This window comes from Phytophthora infestans, genomic scaffold (genome assembly GCF_000142945.1).
Source record: "Phytophthora infestans T30-4 supercont1.5 genomic scaffold, whole genome shotgun sequence".
In the NCBI taxonomy this organism is placed as follows: Eukaryota; Oomycota; class Peronosporomycetes; order Peronosporales; family Peronosporaceae; genus Phytophthora; species Phytophthora infestans.
In genome coordinates, this window is record NW_003303754.1 from 2263865 (window position 1) to 2275360 (window position 11496).

Genomic DNA, 11496 nt, shown 5'->3' on the forward strand with positions numbered 1-11496 from the left:
GCTAATTTCTTAAATGTTGCTAAAAATGAACAAATCGCACAATTTTACTTTGTCTGCTATGCAGTCGCGAAAAAATATACGTGTAGCAGAAACAACGGTATACTGCACAGCTGCACAACCGACGCTGTAAAGACTGATGCACGATAGATTGACTTGAAAAGCTCAATAAAAGATTTGTAGACATCCACGACCCTCCAACTTACTTGAAGTTAATGTCATGTCCATTCGAATTACAGACAGGACATATACGTACAGACTGACAAGGCCAACTATAAACAGAAAAACAATTTGCGATGTCTTCTGTTTAGTCACGCTAATGCTACAAACTGTAATTACAAAAAAGGTTTTAGCAGATTACGTGCTACAAGTGTGACTAAGCACAAAATACCGCAAACAAAAGTTCGTAATATGATGGTGACCAAAGTCAGGCGGATGACGGGCAACCTGATCCCAGCAAAATGATCGAAGTAAGTTTTCTTGTTTATGGGTAGGTAGCTTGCCCAAGTTTGTAAATGTCCGTGTACCAAGGATATTTCTAAATTTTTGAAATCCTAGCATATTAAGAGTAAGAGTTATTAAAAATCATCAACCCTTTCAGTACCGATGGTTTTGGTATGGATGGAGATCAATTGGGATATTTCCACTTCCTAAGAATTCCTTAAATTTTAATCCAGAGTTTCTTAGGGACGGCACTCGACCTACAGAAAAACTCTATAGTTAATGTGAGACAGTTGTACAAACTTGCGCTGGAAAAACACTGTTTTTTTCAGTCTTCTATAATTTGGTTAACCTGTTATCTCCTTTTTCATTTTTTATATCACGTGTGGCGGTTTACTCTCTTTGAACGAGTTCGTGCGTACCCATATGTAAATGAATGCATCACTTCGTACCAAAAATAGATCGTTAGGCCTCTTATAACCAATATTCGGTGGACATACTCGTGCCTAAGAGGACATACACTGCAGTTCAAGTGGTCAAACTTTAAGCGTTTGCCTCTTCTGGTTAATAAGCCGTTGGTAAAAACAATGCAAATTCAATGTAAAATACACTAAAGAATGGATTCTTTAGACCTTAAAATGGGGTTATGGAAGTGCTTCGGGCGATAAGCAGGGAGCCCAAAAAATAATATGCAAAAAAAAACTAATCCTAATTTCTTAATGAGAGTGGCTACTGCGCCCATCTGAGGAGGTCTCTTCTTTGTCATGCCCTATTCCTCGTGTGTCATGCTCTGCGCACGCTATACGAACGACAGCGTATACAGTATACTGCAAGGACAGAACGAGTGGCTCCCCCTCATTTGGACAAAAAGAGCAAAGCGGCAAGTATGGAGCGCCGGCCGCGTCCAGCACAAAAGCGCCGACAGTACGCTGCTCCGAGTGAAGATGATAGCGACAACGGTGACAGCGACGCCGAGTGGACACTGCCATCCGGGGACTCGAGTGTACAGTCGTCGCAAACCTCGAGCCAGTTCGAGACACAGAGCGCCCAAGAGGAGGCCTCCAGTGGAGAGACATCTTGTGCCTTAGCCCCCCCAGCTACTTCAGATGCAGTTTGACTCGTGGGAGTCATTCCATGCTTACCTCAACGAGTATATGGCGCAGACATACCAGGTTTGCATCGCTAAGAAATTGTTTAGTTGACAACTAGTCTAATTACTACTGTATATGGCAAGTCCAGGCTCAATACGTGTGCCTGTTAACGGCGAAATTTGGACCGACGATGATGCTTTGCCCGCTCTGTTTTTCGGTGCATCCACGGAGCAAGTGTTGGTTCCAGTCAACTGTAACCTGAACCACTGGTGTGTTATCATGATTGACCTCGAAAAGCGCAGAATCTACTTCTACGATCCGATGGAGTCGACGTACAAGGTTGGAGTCCGTTCAGCTGCAGAACACATCAAAAATTTGCTTCGGGTGCAAGGATTCGAAGGGTGTCGCGTCCAAAGCTATGGGAGCCATCTCGGAGTCCAAACAGATAACTACAATTGTGGTATCTATTTTCTAGTCGCCTGCGAGGTGTTTGCAGGTGCACAGTCGCCGGGACTAATCAACAAGAAGACGCTGCAGTATCTGCGCTACAGATACCTTAGCTTGTGCATTTAAATACATTACATTTTTGACCAAACCAGTAGTAAAATGCGAATGAAAATGCGCTTGTGAGATGTTTCACCCGTAGCTTGCTGTCAGTCCAAGACAGACATAGCCGTATAAGAGTCCGGCTAATCCCGTATAGGAGTCCGGTTAATCGCAGCAAACCCGTATAGTTGCGTGACACGCATCAAAATATTACATTACTGGCTCTTTCGGTAGTTGGGATCAGATGGGCACAAATGGTCGTATGTGGGAGTCGGATGGTGTCGGATGGTGTCGGATGGGATCCAATGCCTCGTCACATTTTCCCCCATATGGGCACAGTAACACGTGCCTTTCTTAATTTAATTATTAATTTACAACAGCGGCAACAAGTTACAGCTTGGGGGAGCGCTAAACGTCACGGAAAATTTAGTCTGCGCTGAATTTAGGTCGCCTGATCTCGAACGGTCATCTTCAAGAGCCGCCGAGGAGTATTCTATTGTGCAAGCGGGCTCAAGAAGCGCAAGATCGTGAAGCGCGCACACTACGTCGACGCCGCGTAGATCCTGCCAACGTCTAACGGGTGGGAGCGCTTCTTCTCTCTCGCTAAGCTGGTGCTGTCTTATCTTCGCAAGCGAATGGCTCCGGCCAGGCCTGAGATGTTAATGTTTCTGAACGCTCGAGTATGGGCCGGAATAGTGCAAATAAAAGAATTATTAATCTGCTCAGCTCCCATCGATGTATTTATCTAAGTATTGCATTTTTGTGTTCTCTGACGACAAGGTTTTTCAGGTCATATACGGGTCGGGGGAGGGAGTGGGATAGGCGGAATGACCCCCTTTGACAAATGGTGTTCCCGTATGTCACTCGCGCGTTGGCTCTCGTCTGAGATTTAGCAAGGGGGGGGGCAGCTTTCCCACCCCTTTCCACCTTACACGACTCGACCAGGCGCGGTAGACGGACATATAAAATAAAGCAAGAGCTTCTGGATACAGCGCTCGCTCCAACAGACCCGCCTGATCGGCGGGCGTTGGCAGAGCGTGAATGGACGGAGTGAGGCTCGCCCTCGCCCGATGGCGTCAATACTTTGAAATACATAACTAATTTTAAAAACATTTTGGCAATTGTCTTCGATCTAAATCCAGACCCGACCTGCATGCGAGCCGTAAAGGTCTTGTAGCTCTTCTGAATCACAAATATCGCTATTGCAAGTACGGTCTGCAGATACATATACATGTACGGTTACCGAGGATCGCTGAGGGCCCCGGCGAGGGGAAGCACACTCTCCAACCTCCAACTTGGAGCCACGCAACCGAGTTCTGGATTCATGTGACCACGCACACTGGTACACAGTACAGTGCGCGCAATACTCAATCGCGCGCGCTTCAATTTTACATGGACATGCACAATAGAGCTCATTCGTACATACAGAGTATGTGTAACAGTACCATTCTAGAATTCTGGAACGCTGTAGTACAATTCTGGAATGGGGTTTACACATGTGGATAGAAACCATCTGATGATTTGATCGCTATATATTTTCATAGTTTGCATGCGAAGAGATAGTAGCCATTATTCGCCCTATCTGTTTGCTGAGATAATGCAAGACGTAAAATGCAGTTCCTCGGTCATTTCCGAATTTTCTATCTACAATATTAGGCCACTATGGTACGCTCCCAAGACCGCTAAGACCGCGCCGCTGAGACGCTCAACGAGGCCGACTTTCGTGCCTCCACTGCCGAGTTATTTGAGCGGGAGGAACGTCGCAAGGCAAAGGTCGCTCAAATCGTCGTACACAGCCGCAGAGACGACAATGACGAAGGGGACAACTCCGGCGTGGGAACTTTGCCGTCCGTCTTTGACTTCTGCTTACAAGCTGAAGGGCCCGATGGGGTGCTCAAGCTCACCAACTTTGCGCCAGAGGAGTTCGACCATGTTTGGGCAGCTGTGTACCCTCATTTGCAGGGGAAATGGAACGTGGGCCACGGTAAAAAATGCCGCTACGCTGCGCGCGACGTTTTCTTTATGACGCTGAGTTCGCTCAAACATCTTAAAAAATGGGACACCGCTGCTCGAGTTTTCAGAATCCCGCCATCCACCTTTCAGAAAATGATCCGCAAGTTTATGGATATACTGTCTCCTATTCTCTACGAAATGTACGTAGAGAATGCGAATGACCAGTGGACACTGAAGAAGATTGTACGATCGGGGCATGCGTTGAAGTACTTCCCGTATGCTCGATATGCTACGGACGTTACCTTTCAGCATGCTAACAAACCCAGTGGTAGCATGAGCGAGAGCTTACGCTATTACAGTGGCAAACACCACTTGTATGGCTACAAAGTGGAGGTGTCGGTGCTGCCGAACGGTGTCGCGATTAATTGCACGGAGCACACCGGTGGGAGCACGCATGACGCTGAGATTTTTCGCAGGAACGCAGCATTTCATTCGCGAGCTCTTCACAAACACTCTAGTGATGCCAATGTGCGAGACGAAGGGAGACTACAAGACAAGTATCCGAAAGAATGGGCGGTGTTAGTCGATAAGGGCTACCAGGGTATGGCGCGTGAGTACCGAGCAATTCACCCCATTAAAAGCGGGCGTCTGCAGCCGCTCTCGCTCGAGGACGCCAGCTTTAACGACGAGCTCGCGCATGACCGTGTCATTGTTGAGAATTTCTTCGGTAGATTGAAGTCTCTGTGGGGAATTTGTTCCGACAAGTGGAAGTTTGACGAGACCTCTTACGACCTATACTTTCGGGCTTGTGTCGCTCTTACAAATGTCATTATTCGATTGAGGCCTCTTCGGAACGATGACGGAGATGACAACACCAAGTACGACACTCGTTTGCGCGAAATTGGAGCAAGTACACTCGAGAAGCAAACAAGAAAGCGGAAGCACTATCAAGCCAATCGACAGGCAAGGCTTCGTACGGCATACCGTCGGCGGACTAGTCTCTTATGCTCCATTTTTATGGGAGTTGAAGAAGACTGTAGCGACGACGATACACAGTTGTGATATTGTCACCTATAAAAGCAAGATACGGAGTTGTATTTGTGAAGTTAGTACGAGTCAGCGTAATTATTGGAGCATTCGTTCCGATAGACTACCATATTCGCTAAGTGCAGATCAAAGCCAAAAACTACCTTGAATCTAACGATATACCAATCTAAAATACGAATTTGCTACGAATTTGAGAAATTGAACAATATTCTGTCATATTCCAAGTAAGTAATTTTGAGCCCTAATGAAGAGCATTTGTGCGCGGTAAAGATGTGGCAGTGTTCCGCTGGACGACACCCGTCGCGATCACCTCAAGAACTTTATGCGGTAATATAGACTCAGTCATCATTGCGACCATGGGGAAATCGTATCTGTAGACATCCCTCAAAACCTGGCAAATGGTGGATGCGGTACACGTCTTTTAGGACTGGCTTAAGGACTTGGAAGGAGAGATAAAACGCGTGGAACGAAGAATTATCCTTCTACTTGACAATGCACCCGTTCATATTGCCCCTGAGATCACACTGGAGCACGTTGAGCTTTTATTTCTACCCACGAATACGCCAGCTACAATTCAACGAATGGATCAGGGTGTAATTGCATGTTTGAGGAGGCGCGTTCTCCAAGAGTGTGGGGAGGAGGCGGTAGCTGCGAAGAAGACCCTTTTTGATCGAAACCTCGGACGCTGTCAGGCGGTGTGACGATGCGTGGAGCGACTTGGGGGCCGACACCATTAAGTGCACTCAGGTATAGGTCTCAGATTAGTAACATCATTAACTTAACTAAGTAGATACCCGAATCTATGATAGTTAATGTCCTCTTTCCCGAAAATACCGCCAATATTCAGTATATACCAGGCGTTCCTTATTCACGCCCTATAATGTACTTCCAATTCGCTCTTGCCACTTATTTATTGTAGTTAATACAGGCTGCTACCGACAGCGAATACAACAAAGATTGTCTTGCTACTGGACAACCAGTGCTCTGTTTACCTTTTGAGCGTCCAATTGTGGAGTTCGCCGGGCACTCGTGGTCAGTATGCATGTATATGTACACTTGATTCACTCGGATCAGCTCGAAACTTCCTCGGTCACATGAAGGACCCAAGGGCATTCGTGGTCGTGCTAGACTCCTCTATCGAGATGGTGCTGTATGCTGAAGATCGCCACTTCAAGCCGTTTACTTATGATTGTAGGAAGGCTTTACGCCGACGCTCTTCAAACGGAACGTCCAATGTTTAATCGCGACGGGTGGCCGGAGAAGGCTCCAGCAAAGTCGATGCCGTTCTCGCCGCATCTTTTTAAAAGAGCGCAGATTCAAATTTCCCGCCCACCTCGTAGGATACACGTATTTAGTACCGTGCACCTCCTTAAATCATCCAAAGACAATACCTCATTGACAGAGCTTTATAATTAAATAATATTAGCTATCAGATGCCATCCGTTCCTTAATCACACCCTATCGTCGCATAGACAGTCGACTAGCGATCTGGGCGCCCGCTCCGCGGACGCTAGGGCATGGTTGATTGGTGTAGAGAGGGTTGACCACCTCCGCTGCGCTGCGGTGGGCTCAGAAACCCTTACTCAAAGCAAAACTCCATTTAGAATATAAAATATACTGTGCTCAAGTTATGTTGCGTTGCAACAAACGATGTACACAATATCCTTAGTGTTTACGTGTTCTACATCACCAATTGCCTGTCCGCCTACCTCTTGTATTATTTGAAGTCATTTTTGACAGTCTCACTTATAAAAGGTCTGCGTGACGACTGGCTGTTACAAATAGATACCCGCGTGATGGTGGCTATTGTTGAGCATCATGGTACAGGTAGACGTGACAGTAAACTATTGCGAAGATGAAGTCTTCGCCGTTACCACCGGGGCTATAAGTCATCTGCATGATGAACACTGTCTTTCCCTAAACGATTTTGTCTTAATTCTCGGCTGAGCGCTTCGCTCCTGAAATGCCGCACTTTCAGGTGCGCTTCATTGCAAAGTTACTTTCGGTTATTTAGAAGGTGGATCAGTATTATTGGTGCGCCAAACCTCAGCATAAATCGGTGAGGAGATCTCAGATAAGTTTAGCGCTAGTAAATACGACGACCGAAGTGTATTGGGATACAACGACATCGGGTGAATTGCGTGACGTGTACTATTTGTCTAGCCGAGAGGTATTCTATACCATATAGCTGATTGCGACGGTCCGTTAGAGCGAGTTTTGTCTGTCTCTGCATGCATATTATTGTTTAGAGCCGCTAGTATCTGCCGAGGGTCACAGAATATACCAACTTCGCCTCTCCATATGCCTCGCTGAGCTCTTCATAGTATCATGATATCAGTGAAGGGCCTGTACGTGATGTTCGCTGACTCGTATCAATAAATTAGATTGTAATTAATAATAAATTTAATCTCATAACCCTTCTATGATAGGATGAACGCCATTGACTTTCTTACCGACTTATTTGCATAGCTAATGATTATCAGAGATCTGTATATCCTTTCCGAGTGACATTTACTGGCTCCGATATGTATGGCGAGCATACGAAGCCACTTGGCTGTAGGCATATTATCAGGTCGTAGTGATACGTAGACTTGTATCGAATAGTAGCCCGTGTACGTTACATAAAGTACTTTCGCTGTCTACTTTTCAGTTCGGCGTCCTATTTGATGTGTCAGTGCATAGCTCATTTCGCAAGGTCGCAAATGGGTATATATGCTATGCCCTCGGGATAGCCAAAACCTATGCATAGGGTCACTGTCGCTTTCACGGTACATTTGCGTCGTCGTGCTGGCTTACTGTGCTTACGCTTCTGATGTATCAGTCTATATGACCAAGCAGGTCACTTACTGGGCACAGGCCATACTGCAGCGATACTGGCAAGCTGGCCGCGCGTCTGTCACCTGTATTCAACGCAGTATCTACGCGCGCGGCGGGTACACCTTATAGCTGTCCGCGACTGAGTCGAGCTCTTATCTTGACCATTATGGACAGGGCACTAAAGTATAGTACTGCGTACAGACAGTTCGACTTACCACACCCACCGGTATTGTTTGCGCTACCGCACACGTGATCGTATCTATGTAGACAGCAGCTTAATCGTCGCGTGTAGTGCTCACTCGATGCTGTAGTTTCAATTTGTGAGCGCACATTAATGGAACATACGCTGTGAGCGCTGATGTCACAGATAGCATGGTTTGCATGTATCCAAGTGAGCGAGTGTACTCTCGATCTATTGTTATGCGGAAGCAGATAGGGACGGTCAGCTTGCAAGGGCTCGCAGTAGACACCATGCGCTAATTATTATTTGAAGCGCGCTACCCTCTGTAGGTGCGTCAACACTATTGGCAGCGCCATAGTCAACTTACCGCTAATGCGGCCCCAAGCCTCGCACTGTCAGCCAGTATACCAAAAACAAAAATAGGTAGGAAAATGGGGGCCTAAAAGGGTATATTTACCAATTACTTGCTCTTCTGCTGCTTCTTTTGCTCGATGTACTTGGCGTTTCGGGCGGTCAGCTTGCGAGGGCGGCTGTGTCTATTTTTCTTCTTGAGGTACCAGTCAGGGCCCATCACCTTCTCGACGTTTGGCAGGCTTTCCTGGCGGCGCATTTCGGCCGAATTAGGTGGTGGAGGCTTTTCCTCTCAGAACTTAACCGCTTTTGGGCCGTTCTTGCAGGCAATACAGTGCCGCACGCTGCCCCGTCCGCTGATTGTACGGAACGCGTAACCGTACTGCAGCTTCCCGCAGCCGACGCAGCGCGCCCGTGCATCCGTCGTAGACCGCTGCGGGTTCAGCAGAAGCGGGTCAATCTTCGCCTCGCATTGCTTGCACGTAGGGCCCACCAGTATGTTAGCAAAATATATTGTTTTAACCAATTACTTGCGTCTAAATATTAGCCAATAGCACGGTACTGTAAGGCTGGTATTTGTTATTAGGCAAAATATTAAAATGTTTTTTATATTAGTATTTGGCTTATCTTTAATATATTATTATCATATTTCCAAACAAATACATACTTTACATGCAGTAAAAGTGACTAAAAGACTATGTACCGTGCGTGCATGCATTCATCGGGTGTGGTGCACGGGAGCAGATAGTGCAATGACCGTGCAGCCGCGCGCCTTCATTGCACGGTGGCAGTGGTGAGTGCCAGGTGACGTAAAACAGATATATATTCGCAAAGTCCCTGCAAAAAGCGCTGGCCGTGAAGCCTACTTTAATATAAAAAAATACTATCGTCTCTAGTTTAGAAAGTGTGTGGAAAATAGCATCGCCGAGCTCTTACAAATGCGGCCTGTGAAGCTTATTTTAATAATACTAATACTATTAATATCGTCTTTACTTTGAAAATTGTGTGGAAAATAACATCGCAGAGCTCTTACAAAAGACTGGTCTGTGAAGTCTACATTAATAATAATAAATATTTCTATTTGAGAAGTGTGCAGAGCTCTTAGAAAATAAATGGTTACTGTGCCCGATTTGCAGTACATACGACAGGTTTTGCGTAGCTAAATGTCAATAATCAATCATCTGCGCAGCTCGCCTGGTTGTTTGCAACCAATCGATGCGTTTCGTTCGCTGCACAAATGTTTATCTTACGTCCAATCGCGAGGGCGAGAGGCGGTCTGATCGTGCAACAGATCCAGTCAGTGTCGCAGGTCGACAGGTATTGTCCAATCAGGGCGCGAGTTAATTGCGTCACGCTTTTGGATATATTTGTAATTTTGGCATAGTTAGGTCGAGTCAGAGAGGTAGGCACGGTCGGTACGATGGGAGGAAACTGTATTAGACAGGCCGACTGTAGTCATGCGAAAAGGCAGGCAAAAGCAGCAAGACGGGGAATGCGACGGACTGACGGACGGACAGACCGACAGGTTACAAGGTTAGAAGCGGGGAGACTAGCGCTCTGGGCGTCCGCTCCGCGGACGCTAGGGCATGGTTGGTTGGTGTAGAGAGGGCCGACCACCTCCGCTGCGCTGCGGTGGGCTTAGAATTTCTACTCAAAGCGAAGCAACATATAGTACATGTATACTGTGATCTACGTATATTACTGTACGTTCCAAAACAACACCGCACACAGTATCCTTAGTGCTCACATATTATGGTAGACACGACCAGGGTTTAACGTGATCTGCAAGAAGAGCACCATCTTACCCGGAAAGGTTCTGTCTATAATTTCGTTTGAGCGCATTGCTCCCAAAATGACACGAATCGGAGGCGCGCGTGGCTGCAAAGCTAATATATGCTGTTCAGAAGACGGGTCAGTATCAATGATGCTTCGAAATTGGCATACATCGGTGAGGAATCCCAGGTTACCTGGAGTAAATATCCTACTCAAACATCTTACCATCTACACGTAGGCAGTCGACACCGTATCTTTGATTGCGACGGTCTATTAGAGCACGGTTTGGTCGGCTCCTCGCGTGAGGTATCTTTTTATAGGTAGTATTTGCCGATGGTCGCCACAAACACCAATATTATGCCTTGAAATTGTTCCGCTGAACTCTTTATGATATTACTGAAGGGCAATCCACTATCTTCCGCATACATTGATCTTACGTGCATAGCTGACGTTCTTACTGGCTTATTTCCGTAGCTACTGACTGACAAAGTGGCGTAGATCCTTTCCGAGTGGCATTTACTGGTTCCGATATGTATGCCGAACATAGGAAGCCAGATGACTGTAGGATGATTATCTGATCGTATACATCTAAGACTTAAATCGAATAGTAGCTCATGTACATTAAATGAAGTCTTTCGCTGCCTACTTATCAACTCGGCGTGCTTTTTATGTGTCCGGTCCTTATCCCGCAAGGTGTATATACCACGTGCTCGTGATAGCCAGAACATATGCATAGGGCCACTGTCGCTTTCTCGGTGCATTTGCGTCGTCGTGCTGGCTTACGGTGCTTACGCTTCTGATGTGTCAGTCTATATGACCCAGCAGGTCACTAACTGGACACAGGCCATACTGCAGCGATACAGGTATGCTGAACGCGCGTCTGCTAGCAGTAGCCAACGCGATATATACGCGCGAGGCGGGCACACCTTATAGTCATCCGCAACTCAACCGAGCTCTTATTTCGGTCATTATGGACAGGACACCAAAGTACAATATTGCGTTCAGACACATCGACTTGCCACGTCCATCTGTACGGTCTGCACTGTCACGCAGTGGTAGTATCTATGTAAACAGCAGCTCATTCGTCGCACGTAGTTCCCACTCAATACTGTGGTTTAAATTGTGAGCGCCAATTAGTGCAATACACGCTATAAGGGCTGATGGTACAGATAACATGGTTTTGCGTATGCCCACGTGAGCGAGTGTACGTACCATCTACGGTGACGCGTATGCAGATAGAGACGGCCAACTTGCATAGGTACACAGTACATACCTCGTGCTAGTTATTATATGAAACGC